This window comes from Apium graveolens, chromosome 4, assembly GCF_009905375.1.
Source record: "Apium graveolens cultivar Ventura chromosome 4, ASM990537v1, whole genome shotgun sequence".
NCBI lineage: Eukaryota > Viridiplantae > Streptophyta > Magnoliopsida > Apiales > Apiaceae > Apium > Apium graveolens.
The window spans coordinates 241,467,376-241,488,930 of NC_133650.1; the positions used below are offsets into that span (position 1 = coordinate 241,467,376).

The window sequence follows — 21,555 nt, forward strand, 5'->3', positions numbered from 1 at the left end:
CAACCAATCTGGCTTTATTCCTTATGACAATGCCATTTTCATCCATCTTGTTTCTGAATACCCATTTTGTGTCAATGGAACTCTTGTTCTTTGGCTTGGGTACCAGCTTCCAAACTTTGTTTCACTCAAATTGGTTCAGCTCTTCCTGCATAGCTAATATCCAATCTGGATCCATTAAGGCTTCTTCCACTTTCTTAGGTTCCTCCTGAGATAGAAAACTACTATACATACATTCATTTTGAGTAGCTTTTCTTGTTTGCACTTTAGATGATGCATCACCAATGATCAGTTCAAAGGGATGATTCTTGGTCCATTTCCTTTGAGGTGGAAGATGAGCTCTAGATGAGGTGGCCTCAGTATTGTCGTGATGTCAGACAGAGTGTTAATCAGTTGAAACTCCCCCTGAGTTGTTGGTCCTTTGCAGGGAACTTGGAGTTCTATCAACTGATGATGTAAATCGATTATCCGTTGATGAACTATGATCAATGGATGCTTCATTATGTACTTCAACGGATGATGCACTATGTCTTTCAACGGATACTGCATTGCCTCTTTCAACGGATGCAGAATTCTGTGCATTATCCAAGGGCATATCTTGAATCCCTTTTGAAGTGTCATCTCCATCAATCTCCTCTTCACTATCATCACAAAATATCTCAATGTTGTCAAATTTAAGTCTTTCATGGTGTCCCTCATCTGTTAGTCCATCAATCTTTTTATCATCAAACACAACATGCACAGATTCCATAACAATGTTGGTTCTTAGATTGTAGACCCTATAAGATTTTCCAGCTGAGTAACCAACAAATATCCCTTCATCAGCCTTTGCATCAAACTTCCCTTTATGGTCAGATTGATTTCTCAGTATAAAGCATTTACATCTAAAGACATGAAGAAAGTTTAGAGTTGGTTTTCTTCTCTTGAACAACTGATAAGGAGTCATGCCTTTAGCTTGATTGATCAAAGAAATATTCTGAGTGTAGCAGGCACAATTAACAGCTTCAGCCCAGAAATATGTTGGTAACTTTGATTCTTCAAGCATTGTTCTAGCAGCCTCAATTAAAGATCTGTTCTTTCTTTCAACTACCCCATTTTGCTGAGGTGTTCTTGGAGCTGAGAACTCATGCATGATTCCATTTTCTTCACAGAACAGCCTCATTGTCAAATTCTTGAACTCAGTTCCATTGTCACTCCTGATATTCCTAACTTTCAAGTCAGGATGATTATTGACTTGCCTGATGTGATTGATAATGATTTCACTTGCTTCATCCTTTGATCCAAGAAAATAGACCCATGAAAACTTTGAGAAATCATCTACAATCACCAAGCAATATCTTTTTCTTGCAATTGATAATACATTGACTGGTCCAAACAAATCCATATGTAGCAGCTGTAATGGTTCATCAATTGTTGTTTCAAGCTTCTTTTTGAATGATGCTTTCCTTTGTTTGCCTTTCTAACAAGCATCACACAAACCATCCCTTGAGAATTCAACAAGAGGAATTCCTCTAACTAAGTCCTTTTTGACTAGATCATTCAAATGGGATAGATTCTTGTGCCATAGCCAACTTTTAACTGAACTTGCTTTGCTGAAGAGACAAGTAATAGATTCTGCATCTGTAGAGTTGAAGTCAGCTAAGTACACATTTCCTTTTCTAACTCCAGTTAGAACCACTTTGTTATCTTTCTTACTGGTGACAACACCGGCTTCTGAATTGAAGGAAATTGTATTCCCTCTATCACATAGTTGACTGATGCTCAGTAAGTTGTGCTTGAGACCATCAACTAATGCAACTTCATCAATTATGACATTCCTTGTTGAAATCAAGCCATATCCCATAGTAAACCCTTTGCTGTCATCTCCAAAGGTTATGCTAGGGCCAGCTCTCTCCTTAAACTCTGTGAGCAGGGAGAAATCTCCTGTCATGTGTCTTGAACAGCCACTGTCCAAGTACAATAGATTTCTTCTTTTTCCCTGGTTGCTTGATGAACTAACTTCATTTTCCTCAGAATCAGCCATGAGAGCCATGTTGACATATTCCACATCTTCATCCTCTTCTTCTCCATCAGCTGCCCAGTCTTTTTCTTGAGTAATGAAAGCCCTCTCCTTTTGCTTGAGCAGATCAAAATATTTCATTTTGTAATCTACTTGGTCAAATTTCTTCTTTTCATAAGTTGGCTTTCTGCACTCACTTGCAAAGTGTCCACTTATACCACAATTGAAACACTTGAACTTGGATTTGTCCACCATGTTCTTATGAGGTTTAGTGGCTCTAGTGTTTTTCCTAAATTTCATCTTTGTAAATCTTCTGGACAGAAATGCAAGATGCTCATCAATACCATCAGAGTCATCTTGGCTGGAGTTGTCTTCATTCTCAGCAACTTGCTCCTTACCCTTGCTTGATTCTGATTTGCTTGTGCCATCTTTGGAGTTTAATGTAGATCTCACAGTTTCTTGTCTGCATTCTTTCTCATTTTCAGCTACCAAGGCAACTGAACCTGCTTTCTTTCTTCCCTTCTCTAATACCTCATCCTGTTCCAGATCTAGTTCATAAGTCTTCAAGATTCCATATAATCTTTCAAGAGTGAAGTCCTTATAATCTTGAGAGTTTCTCAAGGAGACAGTCATGGGTTTCCATTCCTTTGGCAAGGATCTTAAAAATTTAAGATTTGAATCCTTCACCTGGTACACTCTACCATACAGCTTCAGTCCATTCAACAGCTTTTGGAATCTATTGAATGTGTCATTTAAAGATTCATTTTCTTCAAAATGAAAATACTCATACTGTTGAATGAGAAGCTGCATTTTGTTTTCTTTTACTTGTTCTGTACCTTCACACAGTAGCTGAACTGTGTCCCAAACCTCTTTGGCAGTTGTGCAATTTATCACATTATCAAACATATCCTTGTCAAGACCATTAAACAAAATGTTCATAGCCTTCTTATCCTTGTGGACTTCTTCTGTGTCTTCCATTGTCCATTCTGCTCTAGGTTTTGGAATGGATTGACCAACAGCAATTATGGCTGTAGCAACTGTGGCTACTTTGTGGGGAATGTGAGGACCATTCTCAATGCAGTTTACATAACCTTCATCTTGGGAGAGTAGATGAAGGTGCATTTTCACCTTCCAATGGTGATAACTGTCTTTGTCAAGAACTGGGATTTTTACTCCAATATCCTTCTTACTCATCTTTGTTAGTTTCCAAGATCTTTAAACTCTTTGTGTGTCAAGAGCTCGCTCTGATACCAATTGTTATTCCTAATGAACTAACAATGAGATTTACAGAAGGGGGGTTGAATGTAAATCTCAAAACTTTTTCTGGTTTTGAGCAGTTTCAAAGGCTATGTGTTTAAGATAAACAAGTGTATGAATTGCTTTAAGCTAATACAGACACTAATGTAAAGAACACAACAGACCTTAAAAACTTTTCTGGTGGATTGTTGTTCCACCAGAGATGGTATTTCAGAAAATCTGTGAATCAAGAAGTTGATCACAGTTGCGTCCTAGTACAAACTAGATAATTTTTCTCTCAAGATTTTTCTAAACAGCTCTGGAAAAATTCTTATCTAATTACTAGCTGCTACTTGGTTTATATATCACCAAGTTTACAAGTGAAGACAAAGATAAAAAGTACAATAATAAAATAAGTTCTCCACTTGTTTCTTCTCCATTTTACTCCAGTGCATTGTTGACTATTGCCTCTTTATACTAGAGTAGAATGGCTGCTTTTTCTGATGTTCCTGAAATAGGCTACCACATCTCAGTTGTCTCTGTCAACCCATGTACCTCTGTTTGTAGGTACAACTACCACTTGTCAACTGCTATTTAACAGAACATCCGTTGAAGCCTTCATCCGTTGATGGCTTTATCCGTTGATGTGTTAGCAGTTGAAGCTCTATCCGTTGATGCACTCATCCGTTGAAGGATGTTATCCGTTGAAGCTTTAGAGACATCCGTTGAAGCTTTGTTTCTCATCCGTTGAAGGTCTTTAAGTTATCCGTTGACACCATTTCATTTATACAAAATTACAAGGCATGAAATATTTACAATTGGCCTTCCTATCTGCATATCCTCTAGTAGTCAACATGACTTATAATTTCCCTCAACATTTAAGAATTATATCTCAAATTCAGAGACTGAAATGTGCTACAACACTAGACTTATTTCTAAGTAAAGCTACACCATCAACGGATAGCCAAAATGGTCTTATCCGTTGAGGCTACAAACACTAGATTTCTACTTAAGTGTTTTGTTAAACATATCATCAAACTAATGCACATATATTCCTAACAATAACTATCCATGGGGAAGCTTAGATAAATACCTTGCTAAATAGTAAGTGGTGGAGCTTGGATCTTCATTTTTTAAGAAAGAAGCTGAGAGCATGATGTAGAAGAAAGAGAGATTTTTGTGTTTTGCTTTGTTTTGCTTTTGGTTGGTTGTAGTTTTGTTTTGTTTTAGGTTAATTACCTAATTAACCTTGATTTTGTGTGGTTATAATTCAACCACACTTCCTTCCCTCCTATGTCATGCTTGTGTCATGCTATGATGTCCCTCCTTGTCCTCTTCTCATTGGTTGGGTGACATCATCCTCTCTAATCCCTTTGATTAACTTCCTAATTGTTTGCCTAATGACCGCTGATCTGTTATACGGTTCGCTTAACTTTCGTTTTCGTTTATCGTTTGAGGGATCATACCCGGGATCTTATTACTTGGGTTCCCTTAACCTTTCTCAATACATTATATTCCTTTTTATGATCCTCTCTTATAATCCTTTAATTTAAATCCTTTTTATCCTGTTACCTTATACTCAATTCTCTCCGTATATAGTGTATTTCCGGGAAAAACCAAAGTGTTTGAATTTGGATTCTGACGATCTTTACATACACTTATATCCCATATAAAGTACTAATAAAATCTCAGAATATCCATATTAGAACCCCTACATAGTGTGGCATGAAAAGTTTTCTCATTCAGTAAAAACACTATTCATAAGGGTTTCAAAAATTTCCAAAAATTGGGGTTATTACAACTAGGCACAAAGTCCCCGAGAACTTAATAGCTCGAGTATTAAAGAGCTCACTCTTGGCCAATTATGCATATACACATTTTTTTTTCTTTTTTTTTCTTTTTATGAATGAGTGTGTTTCGCTCCATCTCATTCAACCCTAGACTCCTCATAAAAATATAAGCCGGCTACTAGCCATTTAACGCCTAGCCTTATTCACAATAAGCAATGATATCCAAGTTTTTCTCCAGTTTAAAAATCAGTGTTACTTTGTCATTACGGGAATAGCACAAATTCTAAATATAACCCAGTGATTAAATTTCAACAACAAACAAGTATGATTATGATCTAGTTCGAAAGCAACCTATAAGACTTGTGAAAAAACTTTGTTTCTGCACATGCAAATCAATTCATTAGGACTTAAACATCCCTCTGTTCGACATCTCTACACTCAAATTAACATCAACAAATCAATCGGAACAGCTTAACCTAAGGGATCATGTTATATGCATGCAAAATGCAACTAAATAGACTCACATAATAACACGAACAAACATAAAAATAAATAATATGAACTAAATGAACAAACATGCAAAAATACTAATGAACTACAACTAAACATGCAATATGAATCTATATGGACATAACACACTCGACTAGTCCTTACATTATCACCCCCAAACTTAAAATTTTCAATGTCCTCATTGAAGGTAATAATAAAGATACAAGGCATACCTAGTTAGCGGAAGGATCACCCTCTTCGGGTGGCGGATCAGGTGGCCAATCAACCTCGACACCAATATCTCGGAAAACAGTACCGAGAGCGTGTGTCAAATCTTCAGCAAAACGTCGGTGGATGTCATGCATGGCCTCAATAAGCCGAATCAACCTTATATACTGCGCATCACCAAGACCAAACCTATCAACTGTCTGTGGTGCACGAGAGGGACTCTCTATAAGCACGGGAGGAACCAGCCGATCACCCTTTAGATTACCATAGATATATTCCAACCTCTTGTCAGGGGGAGCACCTAAAAATGCATAACTCAACTAATCTGATAGCGGTTTGAGCCCAAGCGTGGGAGCTTCTTCAATAGACATCTTGAGACGCTCCTGAGAAATTTTCAGCTCTGCTAACCCAAGAGAATCGAATGGCATATCCAACTTTCTCTTCCATGGAGGTGCATTTAAAACCTGCAGTTGCTCTGCTCCTTCTTCATCTTCAATAACTGATTCCCCTATTAAGGATCTCTCTAAGGTATCTGACTTTGGCAATAGCTCAAGCTTCGAATTCACGACAGAGTTGACCCGCTCTACTTTAAAGCACTCCTCTTATCTGTCGGTAACTTTATTGCCTTGAACACATTAAAAGTGACCTTCTGATCTTAAACCTTCATCATAAGCTCTCCTTTTTGCACATCGATCAAAGTTCGGCCTGTAGCCAAGAATGGTCTTCCCAAGATGATGGGAATCTTCTCATCTTCCTCGAAATCCAGAATTACAAAATCAGCAGGGAAGATGAGTTTGTCCACCTTGACCAAGATATCCTCCACTATACCTCGTGGATAAGTGATGGTCCAATCGGCCAACTGTAAGGACATGTTTGTCGGTTTTGGTTCAGAAAAACCAAGTTTCTTGAAGACAGATAAGGGCATCAGATTGATGTTAGCTCCCAAGTAGTTAAGCTTCCAGGATCTTTAAGCTTCGGAGGCAATTTTTGTTCCAACACAGCACTGCACTCTTCCGTTAGAGAAATGGTTTCCAACTACTCAAGCTTCAACTTCCGAGATAGAATACCCTTCATGAACTTAGCATAGCTTGGAATTCGTTCTAGAGCTTCTGCAAAAGGTATGTTGATATGCAGCTTCTTGAAAACCTCCAAAAACTTGGCAAATTGCTTGTCGAACTTATGTTTTTGAAGCCTTTTAAGAAATGGGGGAGGCGAATAGTCTTGTTTCTCCCATGTATTCTACTCAGGAGTAGTGTTTTTAGCAGAATTTTTTTTCGTTTCCGCTTCGCCATCCTTTTTCACAACTAAATCATCAATTTTTTCACTTTCTGAAATTGGCAAGGGCGCGGACGCGCTTGATATGGGCGCGGGCGCGCCTATATTCTGGAATTTTATTTTAGAATCTTCTTCTTGATGATTTTGAGGGTTTGCGACCTTTCCAGACCTCAAGTTGATTGCATTAATCTGTTTTTTGACTTCCTTCTTGCCTGTATTAGCTTTTGTATCACTAGGAAGAGTTCCTTGAGGTTGACTCAATAGTGCATTGGCAATTTACCCTATTTGGTTCTCCAGAGTCTTGATTGAAACCGCTTGGATTTTGCACATAAGCCTCAACTCCTCCAATTCAAATTTTTCAATAACAGATGGACCTGGACTTCCATGAGATTGTTGTTGCATCCTCTGTGGCTGAAACTGATTTCTTGGTGCAAACTGTTATTGGAAACCAGGAGGATTGAATTGCTTATTTCCAAACTGCTGGTGCAGCTTTTGTACTGCATTCTGATTGTTGCTCCAGCTGAAGTTTGGATGATTACGGTTATTAGGATGGTACATGGCAGGAACTGGCTGCTGCAGCCTTTGAAAGTTGCTCACAAACTGAGCTGATTCACAAGATATAGCATAATGCTCCGTTGCATGCGCACCTGCACATATCTCACAAACACTGGCTATCAGATTAACTCCATAATTAGCCAGAGAATCGATTTTCATTGCTATCGCCTTTAGCCGAGCAGTGATAGCCGTAGCTGTATCCACCTCAAGAACTCCTGCTACCTTTTCCTGTGGTAGCCTCTGAGTTAGATTCTAATATTCATTTGCAGCCATCATCTCAATAAGCTCATAAGCTTCTTCATAGCTCTTAGCCCATAAAGCTCCACCTGATGCTGCATCGAGCATAGGTCTTGATTGTGCTCCCAAACCATTATAAAAGCAATTGATCACCATCCAGTTAGGCATTCCATGATGAGGACACTTCCTAAACATCTCCTTATAGCGCTCTTAAGCTTCACATAAAGATTCACCCGATTATTTTGCGAACTGAGTAAGAGCTTTCCTGATTGCAGCTGTCTTTACCATAGGGAAGAATTTAGTAAGAAAATTTTGAGCAAGATCCTCCCATGTCGCAATAGAACCTGGTGGTAGAGAGTGCAACCAGCTCTTAGCTTTATCCCTCCGAGAGAATGGGAAAAGTCTCAGTTTCACAACGTCTTCAGAAACATTATTGAACTTGAAGGTGTCGCAGATCTCGATGAAGTCCCTAATGTGCATATTGGGATCTTCTGTTGGAGAACCCCCAAACTGAACTGAGTTCTGTACCACCTGAATCGTGCGAGGCTTGATTTCCAAGGTATTAGCCGCGATGGATTGACAATGCTCGATTGAATGTCCATGATCTTTGGTTGAGAATACTCTTTCAACGCTTTCATTGCTGCTTCGGGATCTCCCATTGTAATGATTAATTCTTCTTCTTCACTTTCTTCTTCAACTTTATCAACTTCTTCAAGAACTTCTTCTTCAACTTCTTCAATAGTTTCCTTAAGAGATTGAGAACGTGTTCGCATACACGCTCTCTCGAGTACCTGAAACACAAACAAGTAAACCGTGAAAGTAAAAGAATCCGAGTCAGTGAACTTTAACGACCACTGATGTGAAGCACATAAACTAAAAATTAACAACGAGTCCCCGGCAGTGGCGCCAAAAACTTGTTCGCACTAAAACACAGGTGAAAATACACGCAAGCGTACGTCATTACAAGTAGTATAAGATTTAAGTCGAGTTCGTTCCCACAGAGACTGGTTTAGGTTAAGTTTAGATTATGCACTTATGCAACAATATATGATTATCATTCACAGCTAAGACAAGTAACAAGTTTGAGTTGATTAACTACTTAAGAGATTATACTAGCATGCATTAACTAAGAGATTAAAAGCGATTTACTTATATGAGAATAAAACATGGGATTCTAACTTAATTAAATACTTCATTCAAAGGTTATGTCTTTATCAATAGTATGCGATGGTGATGATAACTAATCAGATAACACGAAATTAGTATATGCTTATACGTATAACCTACTACTAAGCATCCACAATCAAGATAGAAGTTAAGTAGACACCAATTATTGTTAGGTCCCAATTCGTTTGTAGAAGGGGGGTTGAATACAAACGATACCGAAGAATCGAATAAATGCGGAATAAAAAATGTGAAACAAAATTCAAGTTAAATAAGAATATTATTAAACTTGAAAGGTGTTATAACAACTGTATCGATTACAAGGAATTAATCTCAAATTAATTATCACAAATTTAGAATAAATTCGACATGAACTTTTTCTATTTTTGCAATAATTAGAATAAAATGCTAAACGCGATTTGAGATTAAGTTCTAGGGATTTTGATCCGCTAGATTGTTACACAAGAGCAAGATAAAGATTTCTAGTGGATTGGATTTAACTTTACAATCTAGAAATTTAATCTTGAAGTATGCAGATGAAAAGATGAAATATTTCTTCTTGTTTTTCTTTTCTGCTTTGTTCTTGACTTCTGTGTTCTGGATGATTGATTGTGTTCTGCTTCTGCTTCTTTTAATCAAACAACAGAATAGAATGAACTGCAATGACAATCGGTGAGACAATCCAATTGTACTAGCAAGACAATCTGTTGAACTGGAGAGACTTTCGGTATGACAATTGTTTGTACTAGCAAGACAATCTGATTGAACTAGCAAGATAATTCTCTTCCAGTGTAACTTTCGGCAAGACAATTGTTTGTACTAGCATGACTTTCGGTATGATTATTGATTGTCATACCGATTGTCATACTAGTACAATCAGTTTGACTTGCTGAATTTAAATGAATTTTAATCCAATTTAAATTCTGAAAAACCTTAATATTAATTCTGAATTAATTAATCAATTAATTTAATTAATCAAATAAATTAATCTTTGCATATATAATTTATTTTCTTAATTAAATTATATGACTTAATTAATTAATAGAGAATTAATACTAACCCTGAGCAGCAACCAATCTTCTGAATATCTTCTGAAAATCATTGAGAATTATGAATCAATTCCACCACTTCAACGTTGACACTCGATGTACTGTCTGGTTCATGAGTGACTAACTTCCTTGACATTTCTTCATGTCTTGACTTTGATACTTTGATTTTCTTCAGATTAAATCCTTGTAATTAATGATACTCTGACGAGATCTCTGTCACTTGATTAAATCCACACTCTTGATTTACATCACTGAGGCGTGATCAATTTCTTGAACTTCTTCCAGTGAATTAATTCCTCAAGTCTGTAGATGAACCTTGTTTCTGAATCCTTTGACAGATATTACTTTGTGAGATCTCTTTTGACGGTAGATCCACTATTTACTTGTTACATTCTTATTTGAGTTGAGTTGAATCCTCGAATATATAAATAGGCTATGACATATGACTTACAATCTCCCCCTATTTGTTTGTTAGACAATAACACACAAATACTTAGAGGATAACTCAACTAACAAATAAGAAAAAGATATAAAAAGAAATGCAAAGTAAATAGTAGAAAAGTTCTGGACTAGATTTAACATTTTCCAGATTCCAAGTAGATGTTCCTCTAGACTGAACATATCTTCAAGTAGTTCCATTTTCTTCTGTACAACCACATTTCCTGTTGAGAAGCTCATATCTCTCTTGTTTCTCCCCTATGAGAATCAACTGATTAAAGAAGATCACCTTCGTTTACCACCTCTCCCGTACAATAGGATCCGCAGATAAAAACCAATGGTACTCCCCTTTTGAAAACAGCTTCTTCCCTTACTAGAAAATCACCTTGTGTTTACCACCTCTCCCGTACAATAGGATCCGTAGTTACAAACAACAATGGTGTGGTGTAGTGTACATATAGGATCTTTTTCTTCCTTCCTATTATTTCTCCCCCTTAGTTGAGGAATCCTCCAAACTATTACTTAAGCTTTTATCTCCCCCTTAAAGAAGGAATGTATGCCGTCGTCTGAAGGATTTCTCATATTTCACTTGGTTGGAAAAGAAATAACAAGAAGTTTCTCTTTCTTCCTCACTGTGAGTGTGTGATTCTGTTTAGTGTACCTCACATGTGTTTCGCTCTTCTCTCCACTCGTGTTTACACTCATTCTCACAAGTGTATCACTCTTCTCTCATAGCTCCATAATCCAGCTGTACCTGCAAGGAAAATCACCTGAACCATCCTTAAGGAGGTCACAAGTGGTGCAATGGGAGTTCGCAAATCCCCATCCTTGTTAAACTCGTCAGATGAATCTGAGTCATAATCTACAAGTTGCTAGTCTCCCTTTTAGGGTTCCAGATTTAAATTCTGGGAAGGCAAACAATGATCCAAAGAATTTAGCATAAAGATCAAAGTTCCCTTCTACAGCCTGTGAAGACATTTCCTTGTGACTCATCAGGTAATATCTGAATTATTGTCAACAAGTTGCCGATCTGTGCCTATGTCAGATCCACTATCCGCAGATGCATCCAGGGGATTTAAGCCTGGGGAGGTAGACACTGACCATTGTATATGGCTTTTGGATCAGTATCCTCTCCTAACACCTGTAAAGGCAATTGGTCCATTAACGAACCTTAAAAAATCGAATCTGACCTTAAAATGGTCAAAACTCTTGTTTTCATCAACTCATCCTTTGTGTGTGTAACCTCTCCTTGTGCATCAAGAATTGTTTATGTTTGAAGTGGTGACACTACATCGGATGCCTTGGCCGACAGACAAAATTCAATAGACGCACCCTGTTGAGAGAATGAATCTAGTAACTGTTTTTGTGCCTTTTCAGCCATTACATCTTTTTGAGAAGATGTATGGGGGCTAGCAGTTGTCTCGGTTTAAATACTACTCATCTATGTAGGAGACAGGGCTACTGGGTTGACTACAGAACCTTCCTTATTTGGTGCACTAAGGCAATATCTCCCTCACGCTCATTCATACTACATTTAGTGGTAAGAGGGTGTTGGTTGGTTCTGTTTCTGTGTTTGTCTTTACAGTCTGGGATAGACGTTGTGGGTTTTCAACCTCATGACTGTCAATGAAAGAAAGCCATTGGAGACTGAACCTGTATCACAGAACATAGGGCAATATAGAGAGATAAAATGTACTTAAGATATATAATGAATGAAAATTATACATTTAATCTTTTGAGAGTAATGATGTACAATAGTGATTTCAAAAGATTTTACATGAAATAAGAAATCGCTAATGTAGAAAGAAGTTTGATTTACTCCTAAAACTCACTGCACATATTAGACAATATGATTGTGCCTAGTGATAAGAGAGTTATTAATATGATGACTCTACTAGTTCATATTAAACTGTAACTTCAGTTAGAGTGTCATACCATGTTCTTGACGATTGCTTGAGTAGTACACTAGTTCATACCAACCTGAAGTGAGACTATGAAGAAGAGATTACATAGTCCAATAGATCTGCAGCTGCAAAGTCCATGAACTGTGGTGTATTGACTTCCTCTTTTGACTCACCAAACAGGAGTACACTTGTACACATCTTACTAGAGTCCAATTCCAAGTGTAATGTGCATCAGGTGCCTGATATGTCGTAATATTCTCAAGTCTCGTCACTGGTGCTATATGTTAGATACTGCTTCCTGATAATAACCTAGCACACTATACAAAATTTCACTGATAACATATCCAGCTTGCAAACAGCCATATCCCCCAGATAAACCTTTGCTGTTATCTCCAAAGGTAACCAGGGGGGCCAGCTTTCTCAATCCACATTTGATAGCAGGGCTCTATCTCCGGTCATATGTCTTGATGATCCACTGTCAAGAATCCATACTTCCGGTTTCACCTGTTTTTATGCCCTGCAACACAAATGGATTAACCCTTCTTCGGAACCCAAACTTGGTTGGGCCCGGCATACTTTTAGAACTGTCCATTGTCAGGCAAAACAACATTTTTAATTTTAATTGTCTCAACTTTCTCAATGACTGAACATTTGACCTTGTAAACAGCCTTAACAAATTTCTGTTTAAGCTTAGGCACAAATGTCTCCTTTCTAGCCTTAGAAGGACTAGCAGTCTTAGACCTATCATGCTTCTTGTTATTCACATGCTGACGAGGAGTAGTCTTATCATTAGAAATATGCTTACCATTAAAATAAGCATACATCATATTAAAAGCACAAGACATACAATTAGAAACACCACATGCTTTATGAGAGTGATTAATAGCAGGCAATTTATGCATGGCAGACATGGCATTTTTGTTATCCAACTCATGTGTGCCTGAGTTAGTCTCAGTTGCTTTCACAACTTTGACTGGAACTTTCGACACACTTGACTTGGAAACAACCTTCTCATTAGCATGATCTTCAGCACGTATTTCTTCCTGAATAACAGAAGAGGTCGCATCAAATGTTTCAGCAATTGATGGTTTATAGAGGGGTTCATCAACACCCTTAAGCACATGTGGTACTTCCCTCCCTTTAGCACAGACACGAGGAGGGGAGTTTATGCCTAATTTTCCAATAGCAGCATTGTAATCATAACCTATTCCAGATGTTTGATTAACAGCTTGCTTACTGTAGAACTCTTTAGCCTTCGAACAAGAATTAAAGTAGGCTCTAACCTTAGTCTCAAGACCGGTGATCTTGTCTTTAAGAATAGTTTCGAGTTTTTTGTAACAGTCAACTCTATTCTCTAGAAAAGATACTTGTTCTTTTAATTTGTCTTGATTAATATTCACAAGTCTTAATTCATTGACTTCTTTCTCAAGGTCTTTGATTTGTAAACTTAACAGTTCATTATCACGACGTGCATTATCTAAGTTGCCTCTTAGATGATAAACCATTTCAGCATCAGAAAGTTTTACCTCTATTCTTGACGATGAAGCTTTTCCATCAATAGCCATAAGAGCAAGATTTCCTTCTTCTTCATCTTCAATGTCAGTATCATCCCAGCTTCTTCCTTTTGCCAGATAAGCCCTTTCAGAGTTCTTTCTTACTTGCTTTGGCTTCCTACATTCTGTGGCAAAGTGTCCCAACTCATTGCAGTTATAGCATCTAATGGTGCTCCGATCAACCATCCCTGTTTTGTATCCACCACTGCTGGTGTTAGAGGATGAAGATCCACATTTCTGGAATTTGTTGTAGTTGGACTTGTACTTAAGCTTGGCATTCCTCTTGAATCTGACATGGCAGAATCTCTTGACAATTTGGGCCATTGACTCGTCTTCCAATTGCTCCAGCTCTTCCAAGGAATAAAAATCATCATTTGATTGATTTGTAGTAGGAGGATCATATTCTGCTACTAACATATTTTCCTCAGCCTAGGAACACTGTACCATTCTCTCCAATTATTGAGATTGCTGTTGTTGTTGACCTTCAGCTACAAGTGCAGTAGATGTGCTGACCATTCTATCCTTCCCGTAGACTTCCTTCTGTTGAATCTGCTCCAACTCATAGGTTTTTAACACTCCATAGAGCCTGTCCAAAGAAATCTCACTCAGATCTCTAGCTTCTCTAATGGCAGTGATTCTATGTTCAAGATGAGTTGGCAGTGTTAAAAGGAACTTTTTGTTGACCTCCCTGATTGAATAAAATTTTCCATTGATGTTCAGGTTGTTGATCAACGCATTGTACCTCTCAAACACTTCAGTAATTCCTTCTCCTGGATTTGATTTAAAATGTTCATACTCAGAGGTTAGGATCTCCAACTTGTTCTCCCTAACTTCCTCTGTGCCTTCATTGATCACCTCAATAGTTTCCCACATGTGTTTGGAATTTTTACAGTTCATCACATGTCTATTCATCAAGGGATCAAGGGAATCAATTAAAATTAATTGAAGGTTGGCATCCAAGGAGGCTTCTTCCTTTTCATCAGGAGTAAAATCTTCAGGATCTTTAGGATAGGTTCTGGCTTTGGTGATCACAACATTATCTACTATCACCTCCGGTTCAATAACCATCGGAGTTTTTATCCCCTTCTTTAACAAGTTTGAATATTTGGGATTTGCCACTTGTAAAAACAAGAGCATCTTCTTCTTCCATATAATATAATTCTCTTTATCAAATTGTGGAATTTTAACGGTTCCAACTTTTTGTGAAGTCATTATGAATTTTTGAATGAATAAAAATTCAAGGAGTTGAAAAATCACAAAAGTCTAGCATCTTGATTTATTCGTTAATCAGAAGGCTCTGATACCAATTGTTAGGTCCCAATTCGTTTGTAGAAGGGGGGTTGAATACAAATGGTACCGAATAATCGAATAAATGCGGAATAAAAAATGTGAAACAAAATTCAAGTTAAATAAGAATATTATTAAACTTGAAAGGTGTTACAACAACTGTATCGATTACAAGGAATTAATCTCAAATTAATTATCACAAATTTAGAATAAATTCGACATGAACTTTTTCTATTTTTGCAATAATTAGAATCAAATGCTAAACGCGATTTGAGATTAAGTTCTAAGGATTTTGATCCGCTAGATTGTTACACAAGAGCAAGATAAAGATTTCTAGTGGATTGGATTTAACTTTACAATCTAGAAATTTAATCTTGAAGTATGCAGATGAAAAGATGAAATATTTCTTCTTGTTTTTCTTTTCTGCTTTGTTCTTGACTTCTGTGTTCTGGATGATTGATTGTGTTCTGCTTCTGCTTCTTTTAATCAAACAACAGAATAGAATGAACTGCAATGACAATCGGTGAGACAATCCAATTGTACTAGCAAGACAATCTGTTGAACTAGAGAGACTTTCGGTATGACAATTGTTTGTACTAGCAAGACAATCTGATTGAACTAGCAAGCCAATTCTCTTCCAGTGTAACTTTCGGCAAGATAATTGTTTGTACTAGCATGACTTTCGGTATGACTATTGATTGTCATACCGATTGTCATACTAGTACAATCAGTTTGACTTGCTGAATTTAAATGAATTTTAATCCAATTTAAATTCTGAAAAACCTTAATATTAATTCTGAATTAATTAATCAATTAATTTAATTAATCATATAAATTAATCTTTGCAGATATAATTTATTTTCTTAATTAAATTATATGACTTAATTAATTAATAGAGAATTAATACTAACCCTGAGCATCAACCAATCTTCTGAATATCTTCTGAAAATCACTGAGAATTATGAATCAATTCCACCACTTCAACGTTGACACTCGATGTACTGTCTGGTTCATGAGTGACTAACTTCCGTGACATTTCTTCATGTCTTGACTTTGATACTTTGATTTTCTTCAGATTAAATCCTTGTAATTAATGATACTCTGACGAGATCTCTGTCACTTGATTAAATCCACACTCTTGATTTACATCACTGAGGCATGATCAATTTCTTGAACTTCTTCCAGTGAATTAATTCCTCAAGTCTGTAGATGAACCTTGTTTCTGAATCCTTTGACAGATATTACTCTGTGAGTTCTCTTTTGACGGTAGATCCACTATTTACTTGTTACATTATTATTTGAGTTGAGTTGAATCCTCGAATATACAAATAGGCTATGACATATGACTTACAATTATGCTTAGACCCTATATGTCTATAAGATTTGAAAACATAATGATTTAAGAGCAAGTTATCTATTATGATTACATAGGGTGTGTAAGATGGTTAAAATTACCCACGAATTATGCATGTCAATTCATACATAAACCTATGCTAGCATGACAAGTTCTAAACCTCTATATTCACTTTTGCTTCAATAGAGATTAACAAACAATCTTAGATGTTAGCTACGCATTAAACACAAATAAGCACAACCAAACCAGAAAATCATAAATCACCACACACTAAAGATTAGAACAATCAACTATTGAAATCCATAAATAAATCTGCTAGAACCCCATGACAACGATTAGTTCATGATCGAACATATCGTCACCATGGGTTTCAATGAAAACATGGTAATAAATAAGTTCAGAAAACTATGATAGAATATAAAAGTATAGGGTTTAGAACAAGAACAAAACAAGCATCCAAAAGTATCGCCTAAATCGAAGAATATAAAAGTATAAAACTAGATCTTCTTCTCCTTAGCCGTCTCGTGTGCTCTAGATCTTCTTAATGTTCTCCCTTGCTTCCTTGTTCATAAAAACGTCTTTTTGTTTTTATATATAGGATCCTGAATGATCTGGACGCTTCAATTCTTCAAATCAAAATAAGATCAGGATTCTGGAAAAAATAACAGGCGCGGCCGCCCCGCTTCCAGCGCTGGCGCGCTACCTTTCTGCCAAACTGGCGCGACCTCCCCGTCTTGAGCGCGGGCGCGCTGAGGTTCTGCTGAATTTCTGTTTTTTGTTGTTTTGCGCTCCTTTCTTCGTGCGATCTCCCGAAACTCTATTCCTGACCTCTTATTAGAATAAAATCATTGAAAAACTCCATTCCTCCTCCTGACTAGTGCCCTGCAATGCAATTACACAAAACACATTAAAAACACCACATACTTGAGTCCAAGACACCAAATTAAGCTGATATGAAGTGTTCCAAGTGGATATAAATTCCACTTATCAGAGTTTTCTAGTGACAAATTGGCTTAACAATATCTTAAAGATCTCCAGTGACATTTTGACTTATCGATATCTCAGAGATCTCTAGTGATATTTTGACTTGTCGATAACTCAGAGTTCTCTAGTGAAGAAATGACTTGTCGATATCTCCATTCTTCATGTCTTCAATTTGGCTTGTTGATATCTCTGAATTCTCTAATAGCTTTTCTTGACTTCTCGATAAGTCATTCTGGAGTTCTCGAATGACTTCTCTATAACACAAAGTCTGTGACTTGTAGACTTCTTGACTTAGAGTGTTTTTCACAAAATAGATATATTCAACTCTAAGCTTCTTCATACTTTCTATGAGGCATGATCTTCATGATTTTTTCCAGAGCTTATTCTTAGGCTTGAGACTGTTTACAAAAAAATACTCCAGTCTAGTTTATTTACATTTTTATAGACTTAAGTGTTACAATACATAATGCAAACTTAGATTACCATACAACTTACTTAGGGTTGTCAATTTGACTTAGTCTTGTTATAGTACAGGAATGTCTTGCACAATAATGCATAAAGCACGTATTGATACTTAACTAAAGCACTTGTAGTATCTAGTTTATTAAAATAAATTGTGTGCACTCACAATTGTGATTAACATATGAAATTACAAAAGATTTTTATTTTCACTTTTTAGTCACTGACACAAATCTGTACATAGCTCATTTGCCAAACCTACACATGTGAGTAATTTACATAACTATTTTGCCAACTAATTCTACAACTCTTGACTTCCAAACATGATTTTAATTAGATGTGTAAGGTGTCATGTATAAGAACCAAACGAAAAGACGAGTTCGACAAATACACAAAATAAATAAAATAAACTATAAATTGCATAACCTGATTCTTATCAACCAAAGCATGTATAATAATTATATACCAGCCATACATGACCAAACCAATATTAGAAACAAAAGAAAAAATAAAAAGAAGAGGATGTACCTTGTTGATGAACTCGTGTATGTGGTTTTTTCCGATAATTTCATGATTCTTATATAGATACTTTATCCCTAATTTTAATTAAGTAATTCTATGAAACTTGCTCCTAAAATTTTTTACAACCTTTTTAAGTAATATCTTTATTAAAAAAAATATTCCAGAAGCATTAACTTAAATAAAAAGATATCGATCTTCAATATTTATTTACAAATCTCTTAAAAAAATACGTTATAAAAAATTTAGGAGAATATTACGAACGATGATAATATATTTAGAAGAATATAAGCTAATTGTAATTTTTGATATTTATTAACTCAAAAAGTTGATAAAATTAGAAAAATAGAATGAGACGATTTGAGAGGCGCCACATTTCTTCTCCTTTATATAAGTATATTGATTGTGTGATATGTAAAGATCGATTATGTTTACATTATATGTGGTGTTTACTATTATTATCATCCGTGTAATTTAACCTCTAAGGATATATATTCATATTTGAGAGAGTATTTCATATTTTCTTATCACTTTTTATACATTAATGACAATTATTATTCATATCGTGTATTGACTATCAAATTGATTATTGATTCTGTATTCAACCCCTCTTCCGCAATATATTTAAGGCCTAACATTAACATTTCTTGATTTTTTCTCATGACTAAATACTGTGTGTATCTTAAGATTATATGTTTATTAAATATAATATGTCTTACAAGTAAAACACACAATTTGAGTTCACACCTAATATTTTATTAGATTCAAAATTTACTAAAAACTTTATATTGAAAGAAAAATATTATCTTCAATTTCCTTGTAGGATATTACGAGAGAAACAAATATTAACAACTTAAAATAACAAGTGAAATACATATTATATGAGAGTAAATCGAGCAATTCTAACTCAATATTTAAATATAATTTAAATCTGAACTTTTAGTAACTTACAAAAAAATAAACATGTATGTCTTCAAGAATACTCGTTACTCTTATTTTTTATTTAATATTTTGTTATTAAAAATACATCACATCAGTAAAGTACAATGTAAAAGCGATAGAAAAATAGTGACTAATATAGTTATTATAAAATATTATTTCAGGGATTTTTAAAAGAGGGAGCTATTATTTAAAAATAAGTAGTGAAAAAGTGATTTTAATGATTTTAAGGAATTATCAAAAAATTGTTGAAGCACAAATTTTGTTCCCATTTCTTAAATTTTAATTTTAGAATTTTAATAGCTAATATATTGGACTTGTCGTAAACATTTTATCCCACATCCCACCTACATATCTCAATGGAGTACAAGGCAAATTTGACTATATCAAAATAAAATTATATATGATAAGCATCATGGGTTTATTGTCCAAAATTTTGGTCATGTATCGTCAAAACAATTTCAACCGTTGATCTGATATTTCTAAGACGATCAGAATTCTAACTTTAATTTTTATCGGGAGACTATATCTTATTCGAATAAGAACATACCATATTACTTGAAAATGAGACTAATTAAAAAAGGAGACCAATAAAAAATAAACCTACCTTAATAAAAATACTAATTCAATTAAAAGTTAATCTTATGAATTATATCATATTAGATTCTTTTTTATTTATAATAGAATTAGATAGATAAAGATAGAGTTCATATTAAATTCTTTTTTAGTTATGATAGATAATAAAACGCGTGACGCCCTCAAACTTTGGGTTAGGAGTGAGGACCCTCGACACATTTATAATAATTAAACTATACAATAATCATAATATTAAAACCCCGAAAAAGCTATAAGGACTGATGCAGGATAAAGTATGAGACAAGACTACACAACCAACCAGAAAGGTAAATATTATTATAACACCTTTATAATTAAAGATTACAATTCCGAATTGAAATTGTCAAATAACCCAATTGTATGTGAACATAAAAGATTACATCACCAAATATCTACTGATGATTCCTCACATCAGACTTCTACCTGTTCTGACACCTGAAACCTAACAGTACAGAAGGGGCCGTTATAGACACTCTTACGAGCAGTGCATGTAAGTCTGACCATCCTCTTGCTTAACTGCCAAGGTTAGATTAACACAAAACAATATGAGCAAAAAGGCTCAGCAAGTAACTATAAGACAATTCTAAGTATTAACACCTGGTAGTAACTTAACAGTAATAAGTTTAAATCTATGGTTTAGGGTTTTAAGGGTTCAAGATCAAGGTTCGGGAATGATTAAGTACTTTGGCTGGATATATCTTTTAAAACAAACTTATGTCAAATCTGAAAACTCTCAAGATCTCTTTTGAAAGTCTAATCATAATGATTTTAAAAAAAAGTGCTTAAGGCATGAATCTAAAATCTTAAATTTCATTTTTATAAAATTGATAATGTTCGATTGAACTATCCATCTTTTAAAAATAATGCGGATGATCAGCCTGCACTGACCTCCATTCCGCTCATAAGGTACCCTACGACACTATATTGCCTTTTATATCAGAAAATTTGTACAAATCTTCGATAATAACCAGCCAATCCTAGAATGCTTCTTACCTCTATTGGAGTCTTAGGTCTTTTCCAGTTCATCACAGCTTCAATCTTTGTGACATCCACTTTAATGCCTTCACTGCTAACTACATGCCCGATAAACTGAATTTCTTTCAACCAGAATTCATATTTCACTGCTAACTGTTAACTACTTGTCTTCACTACTTTTCTTTTCTCAAGTTTTCCAAATCAATCCTTAGATTTTCCGCATGTTCCAATCATCATGTGTCTCTCAAATGACACATGTTGTAAAAAGAAAGAAATAGTTGGCTAAAAGGGCTACAAATCCTGATGTAGCAAAGTCAAAAGCTAATGCATCACAAGTTCCTCAATCTTCTCAACCTTCAGAATCTGTCAGGAGGAAGCTTGTGCTTGCAGGATTAGAGTCAGATGATGATGAGGATAATGCTACCTTATTTTCCAAATTTCCAAACCTAACATCTGATTCTTCTCCAAGACCAGTTGTTCTACCAACTGAGGAAGGCACAACTACTGAT

General features: G+C 35.6%; 1 non-coding gene across 1 annotated transcript; it reads left to right on the forward strand.

Moving 5' to 3' along the window:
* The first annotated feature begins 7,972 nt into the window (after positions 1–7,972).
* Positions 7,973–8,079, forward strand: LOC141721913 (small nucleolar RNA R71). The gene has a single exon (XR_012574954.1). It is a non-coding gene; the product is annotated as a small nucleolar RNA R71 (small nucleolar RNA).
* Positions 8,080–21,555: the final 13,476 nt, after the last annotated feature.